Consider the following 16,044-nt stretch of genomic DNA (forward strand, 5'->3'; position numbering starts at 1 on the left):
AAAAGACTCAATAATCAATGTCTTATCATGTGAAGTCGTACTTGGATCTTCTAACCAAGAGAGATGATCAGCGAGTTAATTCTCAGTACCTTTTCTATCCTTGGTCTCCAACTCAAACTCCTGAAGTAAAAGAACCTATTGAATCAATCTAGGCTTCGAGTCCTTCTTTGAGATGAGATAGCGAATCGCAGCGTGATCAGTGAAAACTGTCACCTTCATCCCAAGAAAATAAGATCGAAACTTCTCAAAACCATAGAAAATAGCCAATAGCTCTTTCTCAGTAGTAGTATAGTTCAGTTGAGCACCATTGAGGGTCTTACTAACATAGTATACCACATGAAATATATTGTTCTTCCTTTGCCCAAGAAATGCTCCAACTGCATAGTCACTTGCATCGCACATTATTTCAAAAGGTTTATCCCAATTAGGTGCAGTTATGATAGGTGTCGTGATTAAACTTTTCTTTAAGATCTCAAAAGCAGCTAGACACTCATCATCAAACTTGAAAGGAACATCTTTCTCTAGAAGATTGCACAACAGTTTAGAGATTTTAGAGAAGTCCTTGATGAAACGCCGATAGAAACCCGCAGGACCAAGAAAGCTGCGGACTCCCTTAACTGAATTTGGTGGAGGAAGATTTTCAATGACCCCCACCTTAAAGACCCTTAGAATGATGCCATGTTGCACCATAACATGATATTTCTCCCAGTTGAGAACCAGATTAGTCTCAACGCACCTTTTAAGAACAGCGCTAAGATTTTCCAAGCACTCATCAAAAGAATCACTGAGCACAGAGAAATCGTCCATAAACACCTCCATATTATGACCAATCATGTCAGAGAAAATGGCCATCATGTATCTCTGAAATGTGGCAGGTACTCCACATAACCCAAAAGAAACTCTTCTGAAGGCAAAAGTACCAAACAGACATGTGAAGGTAGACTTTTCCTATTCTTCTGGAGCAATGCAAATCTGATTATAGCCCGAATAGCCATCCAGAAGACAATAATATTCATGCCCAGCCAACCTGTCAAGCATCTGATCAATAAAAGGAAGAGGGAAGTGATCTTTTCTCGTGGCCTTGTTCAACTTCCTGTAATCCATGCAGACTCTCCACCCCATGACTATTTGATTAGGAATGAGCTCATTTTTCTCATTAGCCACCACTGTGATGCCTCCTTTCTTCGGCACACACTGAACTGGGCTCACCCAAGAACTGCCAGAAATTGGATAGATGTTCCCTGTATCTAGCTATTTGAGAATTTCCTTCTTAACAACCTCTTTCATGATTGGATTCAGCCTTCTCTGTTGCTCAACAATTGGCTTCCTTCCTTCCTCTAGCAGAATTTTATGCATGCAATAAGAAGGGCTGATTCCCTTGATATCTGCTATAGTCCATCCAATTTCCAATTTGAACTCTCTCAGAATTCTCAATAGTTTTTCCTCATCACTACCTAAATAATTAGATTCAATAATAACTGGGAAAGTAGATGCATCACCTAAAAAAGCATACCTTAAGTGTTCCGACAATGGTTTAAGCTCGAGTGTAGGAGCTTCCTCAATAGATGGCTTGAGGCGCTTTGGAGACTTTTTCAGCTCCTCCAATCCAAGAGATTCAAAAGGCATATCCAGCCTTCGCTTCTAAGGGGAAGCATTCAAATACTACAACTGCTCATCACCTTCATCATCTTCATTATCTGAATTCCCCAACAAGGCCTTCTCTAAGGCATCAGATCTTAGCATTTGATCAAGTTCTGAAGTAACCACATAATCGACCAATTCCACTTTTAAGCACTCCTCATTATTAGTAGGGAATTTAATGGCATTGAAAACATTGAACGTCACATCCTGATCCAGCACTCGCATAGTGAGCTTACCCTTCTGCACATCAATCAAAGTTCGGCCTGTAGCCAAGAATGGTCTTCCCAAAATTATGGGAATCTTATTATCCTCGTCGAAATCAAGAATTACAAAATCAGCAGGAAATATGAGTTTGTCCACCTTGACCAAGACATCCTCCACAATGCCTCGTGGATATGTAATTGAGCGATCGACCAACTGCAAGGACATATAAGTAGGCTTAGGATCAGGTAAATCCAACTTCTTGAAGATAGACAAAGGCATCAAATTGATACTAGCTCCTAAATCACATAAACACTTATTGAATGACAAGTTTCTGATGGTGCAAGGAATAGTGAAGGTTCCGGAATCTTTAAGCTTCAGAGGCAACTTCTGTTGCAGCACAATACTACATTCCTCCGTAAAAGCAACGGTCTCTAAGTCATCGAGCTTCACCTTTCGAGAGAGAATACCTTTCATAAACTTTGCATAACTAGGCATTTGTTCAAGAGCTTCAGCGAAAGGTATGTTGATATGAAGTTTCTTGAAAACTTCCAAGAACTTAGCAAATTGCTTATCCATCTTTTGTTTCTGCAGTCTCTTAGGAAAAGGAGGTGGAGGATAGACCTGTTTTCCCCTGTATTACCCTCAGGAGGAGTGTTGACAACATCTGTCTTCCTTGGTTCCACTTCTACTTCCTTCTGCACTTCTTCTTCAGCTACAACTTTAACTTCTGGAACTGGAGATCTTTCAGGATTTTCAACCTTCCCAGACCTCAATGTGATTGCCTTAACCTGCTCTTTAGCTTCCCTCTTTCCTGGCACTTCAGTATCACTAGGGAGTGTACCAGGTTGTCGATTCAGCAAGGCATTGACAATCTTCCCAATTTGATTTCCCAAGGTCTTAATAGAAACCACTTGGCTCTTGCACATGAGCCTCAACTTCTCCAATTCAGATTTTTCATTAGATTGTGGTAGCTGCTGAAGTTGGAGTTGTTGTCTTGGTGCATATTGTGACTGTACCGTATTCTGAGTGTTGCTCGAACTGAATTTAGGATGATTGCGGTTGTTAGGATGATAGGTGGCTGGAACTGGTTGTTGTGACCTCTAAAAGTTGCTCACGAACTGAGCTAATTCACTAGAAATAGCACACTGCTCCGTCTCATGTGCACCAGCACAAAGCTCACAGACACTAGTGATCTGATTAACTCCAAAATTAGCCAAAGAATCAACCTTCATCGTCAAAGCCTGAAGCTGAGCAGCTATAGCAGTAGTTGTATCCACTTCCAGAATTCTTGCTACTTTTTCTTGAGGCAATCTCTGAGTTGAGTGCTGGTATTCATTAGCAGCCATCAGCTCAATTAATTCATAAACTTCATCGTAGATTTTAGCCCATAAGGCTCCTCCTGATACTGCATCAAGCATGGGTCTGGAAGTTGCACCCAACCCATTATAAAAGTAGTTAATGATCATCCAGTCAGGCATCCCATGATGAGGACACTTCCGAATCATCTTCTTGTAGCGATCCCAAACTTCACAAAAAGATTCTCCAGATTGCTGCGTAAATTGAGTAAGAGCATTTCTGATTGCAGTAGTCTTCACCATAGGGAAGAATTTAGTGTGAAACTTCTGAGCCAGATCTTTCCAAGTAGTAATAGAGCCTGGTGGTAGAGAATGCAACCAACATTTAGCCTTATCCCTCAGAGAGAATGGGAAAAGCCTCATCTTTATAGCATCTTCAGTAACCCCATTGAACTTGAATATGTCGCAGAATTTCGATGAAATCTCTGATGTGCATGTTGGGATCTTCTATAGAAGAACCCCCAAACTGAACTGAATTTTGTATCATCTGAATCGTGCTCGACTTGATTTCAAAAGTGTTAGCTGCGATGGCTGGCCTGATAATGCTAGAATGAATATCATTGATCTTCAGCTTAGAATAGTCCATCAAAGCCTTGGGATTCGCTGCTTGATCTCCCATTATGACTAGAGATTCTTCTTCTTCAACTTTCTCCTCAACAAAAACTTTTTCAACTACTTCCTCCGCTTTATCCAATATTCTTTTTCGAGATCGAGAACACGTTAGCATAAACGCTCTCTAGAGTACCTGAAAAATAAACAAGAAAACAAGTAAGTAAAATATCGGAGTCAGTGAACTTTAACGACCACTGATGACAAGCATAAAAACTAAAAATTAACACCAAGTCCCCGGCAGCGGCGCCAAAAACTTGTTAGGACGGAAACACGCTAATATTCATGCAAGTATATGCGATTGCAAGTAATATAGAATTATTTTTAGTTCGTTCCCACAAAGACTGGTTTAGGTTAATTTCAATTAATGTACTTATGCAATAATGGTATGGTTATTATTCAATGCTAAAAAGAATAACAAGTTGAGATTGTTTATAACTAAGATATTAACTAACATAAAATTAACTAAGAGAATGAAGGGTTGATTTACTTATATGAGACAAACATGGGATTCTAACTTCATTACTACTTCATTCAAAGTCATTGTTCTTATCCTTAGCATGCAATATTGATGACACTAATCAGACAACACAAAACTAGTAAACGCCAACTTTCGTTGTATGAATACCCTACTACCAGACATCCACAAAAGAGATAGAAGCTAAATAGACACCAATTATATTGAGACCCTATATGTCTATAGAATTTGACAACATAAAGGTTTAATCAGCAAGTTATCTATCGTGATTACATAGGGCAAGTAAGAGGTTAAAATTACCTACGAATCATGCATAACAAATACATGAACCTATGCTAGAATGGCAAGTTCTAAACCTCTAAATTCACTTTCGCTTCAATAGAGATTAATACGCTATCTTATAAGTTCGCGACACTCATAAGACGAATAAGCACAACAAATACTAGGATATCATACAATCACCACACACTAAGGTATCAAAACATATTAACTATTGAAATCCAGAAGTAAATCCGTTAGAACCCCACGATATAGATTAGCCCATAACTGAACTCATCATCACCGTGGGTTCCGATGAAAGCATGGTATAATAAACTAAGTCTTTATAAACTGAATAATAAACCAAAGTACGTTAAACAAGAGTATAGGTTCAACAAACAAGAAAACTAGCATCCAAGATTACAACTTAAACAAAGAATCACAAGAATAAACTAGATCCTCTTCGCCTTGGTTGTATTTGTGCTCCTTGGTCTTTCCGTTGCCTTCTCCTTAAGCTCTGTTATGAAAAATGTTTTTAGATAGGCTTTATATAACAGCCCAATCAATCCAGAAGTCCAACAAATCGTTCTTCTAATCAAAATAGGAATCCTGGAAAATGACCCGGCGCGGGCGCGCGCTACCTTAACCTTAGCGCGGGCGCACTGCAACTCTGACTTCTGATTTTTATTTTCTTTGCTGATTTTTGATGGTGATCAACGAGCGAACATCCAAGACACCTTCCTAACACCATTTTAGCATCAAAGCAATTCTAAATCTCCGCGATCACTTATCTATACTTGAAATGCAAAACACTACAAAAACACATCAAATACACAAATAACTTGAGTACAAAACACCAATTCGAGACTTTATAGGACGTTCTAAGTGGACATGAATGTTACTTAACAAAAGGCCAAGTGGGTTATTGCAACTATTAGAGATTCCAGAGTGGAAATGGGAGCATATTGTTATGGATTTTAGAGTTGGATTACCAAGGACAAAAGCAAACCACGACACTATTTGGGTTATAGTGGATATACTAACCAAGTCAGCTCATTTTCTACCTATTAATAAAAAAATTCATAGGACAAGTTGGTTCACATGTATTTGAAGGAGATAGTAGTTCGTCATGGAGTCCCTTCAATTCAAGATTCTGGAGAAGTTTTCAAGAATATTTAGGAACTAAGTTGAACATGAGTACAATTTATCATCCACAGACTGACGGCCAAAGCGAAAGAATGATTCAGACTATTGAAGATATGTTACATGTTTGTGCATTTAATTTTAAAGGAAATTGGGATGAGCATTTTCCTTTAGTAGAATTTGCTTACAACAACAATTATCACTCCAGTATCGGAATGCCTCCCTATAAAGCTCTTGACGGACGCAAATGTTGATCACCAGTATATTAGGATGAAGTTGGAGAACGTAAAATACTTGGACCAGAGTTAGAGCAACATACAAAGGAAGTTGTCGAGGTTATTCATAAAAGGTTAATTGCAGCACAAAATCGTCAAAAAAAATACGCAGATCAAGCCAGAAAAAAACATGGAATTTGCAGATGGAGAACTAGTGTTACTGAGGGTGTCACCATGGAAGGGATTATCCAGATTTGGAAAAAAGGGAAAGCTGAGTCCTAGATGCGTTGGACCTTTTGAAAATTTGAAGCGTGTTGGAAAAGTATCATATGAATTGGCGTTACCCCCGTATATGGAGCATATTCATAACGTTTTCCACGTGTCAATGCTTAAAAAATATAATCCAGATTCTAAGCTTGTGATAGAATATAAGCCGATATAACTTCAGACAGATTTGTCTTATGTTGAGAGTAAAACAGAGATTCTAGAAAGAAGGGAAAAGGTGTTGAGAAATAAAGTTGTAAATCTGGTAAGAGTATTATGGAGAAACCCAAGGGTTGAAGAATCAACTTGGGAGTTAGAAAGTGATATGCGTAAAAAAAAATAATACCCTCATTTATTTGCTTAGGTGATTTTGAGGACATATCCTTTTAAGGGGGGAGGGATGTAATATCCGGGATACATCGTGTAATTATTTTTGACCATAAATGAATACTATGTGAATATATATGATTTTTTTTTGAATTATTTGTTAATTGATATCTGCGTTTGATGTTTATATGTGGTAAAATTTGTGAATTTTAATTTTTATATATCTAAAATGAGGTATATATTATTTTGATATTTTTATAGCAATTTAAATGTCATTAAATGATTTTACAAATGATTTATAGATTTAATAAATTATTTTTTTATTTAATTATTAATTATTTTGATTATTCGGGAATCGTCCAACTTCAACGGTTTTTACATTTTTACGACCTGGAAGTTACGAGAAAACTCATTTCTAGCCTAATTTGATTATTTCGAGCATTTTTCGGGTTTTGACTTTTCGGATCCGAGTATGGTTTTACCTGTATGATTCTCAGTATAAAATTTTACGATATTATTTTTGTTTTGGTAAACCGATAAATCCGTATTTATGAGATACGAGATATTTTGATTAAACTACTATATTATCTTCTCGTATTACGTGTAACCAAAAGCGCTGAGCCCCAAAATTGTATTTAAAAGCCCGATTTTGATATTTATCCTAAAACCGGTACCGAATTGGATCAGTTTTATCAATACTTAGCTATTAAGTATTCTATTTTTATATCTGATATGATCCAACGGGGTACCAATATTCCGTAAATATAAATAGCCAATACAGTATCTTATTTTGTACAGATAAACATAAACAAACAGTAAAATTAGATAATTATTGAGAGAAAATACGAATATTCATTGTGTTCTTCATAATCAAACCAAGAATCGAAGGCGTTAGCGAACTCCGATTTTGGTGCACGAGTAAGCAAAACGAACCTATCGATGAGTAGATTCAAGTTCTTCAATCTGTATATCTACAGAATCAACAGGTTATATATTTGTAATTATTTTATTAAATTCAAATTTAATTGAGATCAAATTAGGACTTTTTGATTTGAAGTTGTTTATTTGTTTTGATGATTGCATATTGTAGATAATTGAATCCTGGTCATTTTGGCATATCATATGCTTGATTTGGAGTTCAATAACATGTTCAAATTTGTGGTTGATTCTCGAATTAATGAAATTAGGACTTATATAGTATGAATGTTCTTAGTTGAAAATTAGGGGTTTCTGTTCTAAGGGTTATTAGTCGAATTGGTTGGTACCAGTATGTAGATCGTGACAGAAGGAGTTGATTGATACTAGTTTAAAGACCAAACGATTCCGGGATCGATTTGCCGGAAAACTTCAAAGCTCGCCGGTTTTCATGGCCGATTTAGCCGGAGCTTTTGTTTCAGGCATGATTTCTGTTGGATATTGATATCTATATGTTTCTGAGGTTATGTTGAATGATTTAGCAAGAAAACACTGTAAAACTCTATCGATTTGTCCCAGATCGGAGTTGGCCGAAAAGTTTTGGTGGCCGGATTTCTTCGCCGGATTCTAGGTTCTTCGCGACCCAGAATCGTTCTTCCCGACCCGTTTGTTCAAATAGAAAACCCGTTTTTGATCTTCTTTCTACTTAGCTTCAGTTCTAAAATTTGTTAGTGCATTTTCTATTTAAAAATAATTCAAAAATTCATTATTTAATTTCTAAAAATCATTTTTAATTCCAAAAATACTTTTTAATAATTTAAAAATTCTAAATAAATCTGAATTATTTAACTAATTAATTTTAATTAATAATTAGTTTTTTAATTACTCAATTAATTTAAATATTAGTTGATCAATTAATTAATTTATTAATTAATTTTTGGTGATTATTTAATAGGATTTAATTATTCCTTTTGATTTAAAAATTCCAAAAAATAGTTTCGAGCTTTAAAACATTTTTCTAAATTATGTTTAATGCTCGATAAATATTTATAAATAATTTTTAAAGCCAGTTTTGGGTATTTGAACCTTGTTATTTAACTATAAATAATTATTTTATCTGTTTAAATTCTGAAAAATGTTCAAAAATTCGTATTAAATGCCGAAAAAATCATTTTAACCCGGAAACTTCTTTGAATTTTTTTTATCGAATACCCTGCCTGCTATGTGCTATCTGATTGATGTGTAATATGCATATGTGCTCATTGTTTGCTTGTTTTAATCATAACCTTCAATCCGTATGTCGGATTTGGGTGAAACGAATGGTAGATAAAAGCTTGTAACGTCTGTGTGACGATTAAGATAGTATGAAATTGAGTATTGATAGATACTTGTGATATTTATCATAGGAAGCAAGTCATATGAAAGCAAAGTAAATAGCCAGTGATAGAACAGATAGACTAGTGCAAATGAAGTTGGAAGTCAGTTATGAGAAGGCAAGTATTCCCTAACCTTCTTCAGATATATTGCAAGTACCCTGATCAATTCTTGTTTTATATTACAAGTTCTTTGAATATGAGTAAGTTATATCATACAGCAGCATTTGTTAGTTGAGTTGCTTAACCCTAAAGCCTGACAAAATCATTTGATACTTAAACTGTAAGCCTTATTCCTTGTGAACCATTGATTGTTGAATTCCCAGAAACTAAACCATACAAATACAACACTACTCCACAAATACATTCACACCGTATACCAAACACTGAAATAGAACTACTTGAGTATACAGAAACTCGTGTAATCTATATTACCTTGTAACATCAAAGAACTAAACCTTTTGTAACCATTAAACTATTGTTCATCTATTATCTGATTCTTTTACAGACTTGAAGAAATTCTTCATACACACCTTGATATAACTTTATGGTACTAATGAATTACATTATATTTTGAGATGAATGTTTTATCAATGATATTTATGATTTAGTTTTATTGATTTATATTGCCTATCATATTGAATTGTTATAGAATTTGACAGTTTTTTAAATATGGACTAGATTCGTGGTCAAAACAGATTGGTGGTCATATTAGTCCAATGTGTGCCTTGGATCCAGTATATAGAGTAGAGCTGTGTTTCTTGCTCGGGGTTAGTGCATGACTGATCAGCAGCCTAACCTTGGGTTTTTAAATTAAAAGTGAGTTCTAAAAATCTCTTAACAAGAAGCTTGATTCCTATGAATCATTTCATTTGATCATAGTTTAATCTTAGTTATTGTCATTGTGACTTGCTGAGCTAGTTAGCTCACTCTTGCGATTCTTTTATATTCTTTTCTAGTTAAGAAGGAAGTTGTTGGTAGCGAGGATCCCCAGACCAGTGTGCGAGCTAGGATCTCAGGTTGAGATGGAAGGAGCGAAACTTTATGCTTTAGTTTTGAGTTTTGCAAGTTTGTATGAATGTTTTAATTATCAGTTGGAAGTTAAACTAGTTGGATTTGGTACATTGTAATGTGAATTAAGGTTGTGCCTTTTGTTCATACTTTAACTTGTTGTGATTCATGGTTATGTAGTGTAGGGTCATTGTATATATTATTTCATAAACAGGTTTATATTGTGTATGTGTGTGTTGTGAACCCCAAACTTCTGACCTGGGTGTGGAGGGCGTCACATTATCTTTCTCTAATTTTTCAAGGTAAATATTACTCTCTTTCTTCCCAAAATCCTCTTTCTCTCTGTAACTGCAAACTCAGCAAAATTGGCACCAGTTGTTAAGATTATGTCTCAGACAGGGTTCGTGTATGAGAAGAACAACTTTTTTACTCTGGTGGACAAGAGCGTTGCTCATGAGGACTATCACATGATGATGGATTTCATAAGCAACTAAAAACTCAAGTATTATATGCTCGAGTCATCAGTCATCTATTGTGAAGTTGTTGAAGAGATGTGGACCTCTGCTCTATTTGATTCAAAAAACATGACCATTGCCTTTACCCTCAAAGGTAACTATTATTGTATAAATTCTGATGAGATCCAATCTTGTTTTAAATTGCCTGAAAACAATATAGATACTCCATACATTGATATTGATGTTGTTAATATGCTTGAGTCCATGGGTTTTACTTTAGACACTGCTAGTCTAGGTAGCATTAAGAGAAAAGGACTTAGAATAGAATGGAACTATTTGTGTGATGCATTTATCAAAGTGTTTTCAGGCAAAATTAGTAATTTTGATGTTTTCACCTCTGCACTTCTTAACATGCTTTATATGTGTCTGTCTGATAAATACTATAATTTTAGTAACTATCATGCTAGAAATAGGGTATAAATTGGGAGATATTCAAAAGAGGCCTAAGAATGTGTATTATGCTAGATCATTTATGATGATTGCTAACCATGTTTCTAAGGACCTAAAAATTGAGAACCCATCCAATAAACTGGATTGTTGGGTTCAAGAGAAAAGGGTGCTTGCAGACCTCATAAGGAATAACCTCAACAGTGAGGTGCCTCTTAATTATCTTCATATCTTTGAGGCACCTCAGGTAAGTCAGTAAACATCTCTAGCTCTATCTCTTCCCAAACTCAAATTTCTTTGCCTTTAACAGTGGCTATGGAGTCTATGACAGTGACCGAACAGATTTCTAAACAAGCCATTAAACCAAAAATTTCTAAATCCAAGGCAAAGAAAACCACCTCTAGTGTCTCTCAAAAGACTGTAGTGCTATAAAAGGATATTACCATATCTCTAGTTGCATCCTCCCAAAAGCGTGTCACTATTAAAATAGGCTCCCATCCAGGAGCACATGCCAAAAGGATTAGGGACACTAAAGGCTCAACTCAAACCTATATCAGAAAGAAGAAATCTAAAATCATGGGGGAGTCACAGGGTGCACACACAGTGCAAACCCAAGTCACAGGCTTGGTATCTGAACCTTCTCAAAGTCAGGTTAATGTGGTTTCAGTAAATGTGGAGTCACATCCCCACTCTTTAACGATCGAAACACCTCAAACACACAACTGTCCAACTATCTCTCTGGATGTGGAAATTATTTATACATCAATTCATGATTCTCCATCTCTTAAACTCATGGAGGAGCCCCATACTCAAACTTGTGATCATCATCTAATTGATGATTTGTTGGATCACTTGCCAATTCTTTCACAAAATGTTGAGAGGTCTGTTCACCAAAATTTAAAATTAATCTCCACAGACTCCATAATAGTTTCAACTTCTATTCCTCTTTTTGCTTCTTCATCAACGGATATCCATCATCCGTTGATAAGTGATTGTCCTTCAACGGATATGTTTCACAACAGTTATCCGTTGATAGTCATAATTACACCTTCAACTGCTATTTTACAGAAGTTGACAGTCTCTGCACAAACACTTGATATTTCAAATCTATTACAAGTACAGATGACTTGGTGGTTGTTCAATCACTTCTAGTACTGGGGGAAGGGAGTGATTTGAGTGAGAGGCTGGGTAGGTCCCAGGAAAAAGGAGAGGATAAAAGATCAATAATGCATATTATTTCTTCCAGTTTGGAAAAAGTGAGTGAGAGGAGTTCCACCTTAGTAGGTGAAGGTGAGGGTGTGAGGATAGTGAGCCAGGGGGAGCCCCTGATGCAAGAAACTAGAGAAATTGAGAGAAAAGCAGGTACTGAAAAAAAGATGGCAGCCATTGTAAGCGAGTCAATGAATGTCAATGATGCTGAAAAGGAAAGACTATATTAACAACATTATAGAGTTGTTATAGGCTCTATTTGTTTGGATGCTGAGATATTTACTCATCCTGTAACAGCCTATCAAACACTAGCTGTTCAGGGAAATGAGGAGGCATATAGGATATTGAATTTAGTACACACAACTGAATCAATGCAAAGTACCAAAGATGCAATCTCCACTATGCCTCCTATAACTGATGATGATTTTGAAATTGGAGATGAAGATGATGAAGATGATGATTTTGATGAAGAGTTTGATGAAGAAACCGGTATGGACATATGGAGAGATGAAGGCCCCATTCTACAACTGATACTCCTGATTGGATGCTCAGCAAAGAGTGCAACTCTCATCACTTCAACTACACTCTTTTAAGCTCATTTCACAGACTAAAACAGCTTTAGCAACTACTTCAAATGCTGGTACAATGTCTCTTTTGCAAGCACATCTAAGGTCTCAGCAACTTCACAAAATTTAACAACTCAAACATGCTCTAGATTTGGATGATCTAAAACTGTCTATTGATGAAGTTAAGAAGGACATGTACAACAAGCTAGATGAGAAACTTCCTGAAATAACCATGAGAGAGCTACAGCAAAAGCTAAGGAATGAAGGAGACCTATCTAGGAAAGTTGAGGCCTTAGGTATAAGAATGAAAAATGTTGAAGCTTCCTTGGCCAAGATACTTCAATGTCAAGACACACAGCTGAGTTATTCCAACAACTGATGGTTGCACAATATTCAACCTCTACATTTTTTCTCGATGATAATAAAAAGGAGGAGAAGGATGTGCATGTACAAGTCACCAAGGTAATAGTTCCATCTATTACTTTGCCAAAGCCACCAATAAGGGGAGAGTTAGACATCATAGACTTGATCAATCTAGCTACAGCTGAGATGAAACTCAAGGAACAACAAAAGAAGATAGATCAAAGGATAGCTCAAGTATTTAGCTCAACTGTAAAACCATCAAAATCTGCGAAATATATCACATAGTTGAGGCCTTTTACATTAGTTGAAATGAATCCGGGAAAGGGTGCAAAGGGAGAATCATATCTTGAAAATGAACGAAAGCCCATTGTGGTACTCAAGCCTACACCTTCGACTTTCAGATTTTCAAGCAAACACCCAATGAAGCTAGATTATTCATCTCCCAGGCCTGATGAACGGAAATTCATAGGAAAATTAATTGCGAGCTAGAAGACAACCAAGGATGCAGCTTTGAGAAAAAGAATAACAAGAATTTATAGATATGGAGAAATGATCTGTATAATGAGTGGACATCCAAAGTTTATAAAAGCAAAAAAAGAGGCATGGTGTCTGCATTCTTCAAGTACTTAGCAAAAATTTTGATCATCTCCACATCTTCATGAGTTTTGTTCTTTTTAGTCTTCAGCCCTGTCTCAATTATCATCATTAACTTCTTATTGCCCATGACACAGTGTTTTGGTAACTAGAAGTGTTTGCATCTCCTGCTTTTGGGGCAAATATAGGCCACTCATTTGCTAGGTTGTAGATAGGCCTCAGGAGAAGCTCTTATATGTCCTGATTTTAGTTCATATAGCAAAAGAGTGTCCTCTGGACTCATTACTTTGACTTTGTTGATGAAGATGTTTAATTCTGAGGCTCTTCTTGATTGTAGAAATGAGAGATAGACCTGCATGCACCTATCAACACCAGAGTCATTTACATTCACCATAATTATCTTTTCTCTGAAGTTGTGTCTTGTGATCAGAACCACTCTTAGGAAGTTGACATTTTTATTCACAACCTTTTCGTAGGTGAAGTGATTTAAGTTGAGTGAGACTCTCAAACCTTCAAGAAAATCAACAAACTTCTTGTCAAGACAAGGGCCTTTAGCTGCCATCTTGAGTCTTTAAATCCCAACATCATCTTCATTTCAACTTGATTTTATCTTGGGCTCCATCATCTCCCCCTTAGGCTTGGTAGCAGACAAAGTGACCTGTTGATGGATCTGGGCCCTTACCATTTAAGAAGTTTCTTGTAGAGGGACATTCAAAGCACCCATAATAGCTCCCAAAGACCCACCTGTCTGCATTTAAAAATATTTTTGGGAGTCTATCAGGGACTTGATGTCTTGCTGTTGGCTTTTGACCAAAGAGGTGAGATGAGAGACTTGAGATGTGAGAGATTCATTTGAAGATTTTAGTTCATTGATTTGACTCAGTGCCTCGATTTGATGAGATAAAGATGTGGAAGGAGTAGTTATTGAAGTTGCATAGAGAGATGTCTCAAAAGTATCATGCACCACAATTTTATTTCCTCCATAGTTAAGGCTGAGGGTTCATACATTGCCTTGTGCAGTTGATCCAACTTGACCTTAGTGTCATTGTTGCTTGAGATTTGATTTTGGACAACATCATGCAAGGCCATAAAAGATCCTTCCAAATTTTTAATGCTTTTCTCAACACCAGTAAGACTGAAGGTAGCCATCTTCTCAGCAAATTTATTGAATTTGTTCTTGATCACTATTTGAGATGGCACCAGCTTAACTATTTTGTTACTCACCATATTCTTAATTAGATCTTGATGACCATCCAAATTCTTCTCAAGAGCTTTTCCAATGAAGTGGAAAGATTTCAATTATGCTTTATAGATTTATGTGATAGCATCATAAACTTTTTGTGGAGTGAGGACTTTGACATTGCTACTCAAAATTTTGACATATTCTTCGTTGAATCTTTCCAAAGCCTCATCCATGTCAATCTTGAAGTCCTTTGACAACCAAACATCTACATTACCATCATGTTCAGCTTCAACTGCAATCTTTTCCTATTGATCTTCAATATTTCTTTGTAAGACAATATAATTTCCTGATGGTCTTGGTTAGACATATCAGTGGTGAGTAGCTGTTGAGTAATATTGGCAAGGCCTGCAAGCTGGTCTACAAGAAGATCATTCATAGTGATTGGTTGAGCTTGAGCATTCTGCAGCCATTGTGAGATGAAGTGAGAGGGTTTTACAGATGTGGATGGTTAGTTTGTGTCTATTTGGGTGAAGGTTGAGGTGGATGGAATAGATTGGTGGATGGTACTTATGACGGGAATCACAGTTGGAACTATGGTTGTGATAATGTGTTGTTCACTTGATAAGTGAACCTCCATTAGAATTGGAGGGGAGTTGACCAGGTTACTTTCATGTACCATGACCTCAAACCCTTATTCTTCCTGCAAAGAACTTGCACTTGAATCTCTTATTATTCTTGCCTCCCCAATAGCTGGATCATTGGCAATTTGACTCCTAGCTTCAATTGTCAAAGCAATTTCAGCTAGGATTTTGAGGGGAGTTGTTTATGCATGGGAAACCTCCAATTGAATTTGAGAGGATTTGAGCAGCTCCCCTTCAAGAGTACTACCATCAAACTTATCAGTCTGTGAAGATTGTTGTGCACATGAAGGTGCATTGGAAATTTGAGCCATATGGTCTTCAGTAAAAACTGATGAAACACCTGTATTTTTGATGGTGTCATCAAGGACTACCTCAACATGTAGCCTCTAACCATCTAAAGGTTGATTCTGAGTGGTGATCACAGCTTCAGGAACTGTATCACTTGATTTTGGAAAATCTTGAGAAGTGGATTCAATCTCTTCATTGTAAGAAGAGGAAATTGGAGAAATAAGATTTTGGAGATTAGTGTTGAGTGTTGGCACTCCCCCGAATAGAAGAGGGAGTTTCAAGTGATGTGCTCTCACTCTTATGTGTGCCTTACAAATTACTTCTTTGACCCTCTTGAGAGTGATCAATAGGGTGTGCAGACTCTTTACAAATTACACTTGGGATGGTGCTTGGTTCAATAGTGACGTCTTGTTGAGAAGATGTCAACAGAGTCTGTTTATTACCTATTTATACAACTGCATCTTTTTGAGAAGATGCAAAGGTGGTCATATGAGTGGTCAGCTCT

At 36.5% G+C, this 16,044-nt stretch overlaps 1 non-coding gene across 1 annotated transcript; it reads left to right on the forward strand.

The window, feature by feature from the left end:
* Positions 1–3,321: 3,321 nt before the first annotated feature.
* On the forward strand, positions 3,322–3,428 carry LOC141699524 (small nucleolar RNA R71). The gene has a single exon (XR_012565978.1). It is a non-coding gene; the product is annotated as a small nucleolar RNA R71 (small nucleolar RNA).
* Positions 3,429–16,044: the final 12,616 nt, after the last annotated feature.

The sequence above is a fragment of the Apium graveolens genome, chromosome 11, assembly GCF_009905375.1.
Source record: "Apium graveolens cultivar Ventura chromosome 11, ASM990537v1, whole genome shotgun sequence".
NCBI classification, from domain to species: domain Eukaryota; kingdom Viridiplantae; phylum Streptophyta; class Magnoliopsida; order Apiales; family Apiaceae; genus Apium; species Apium graveolens.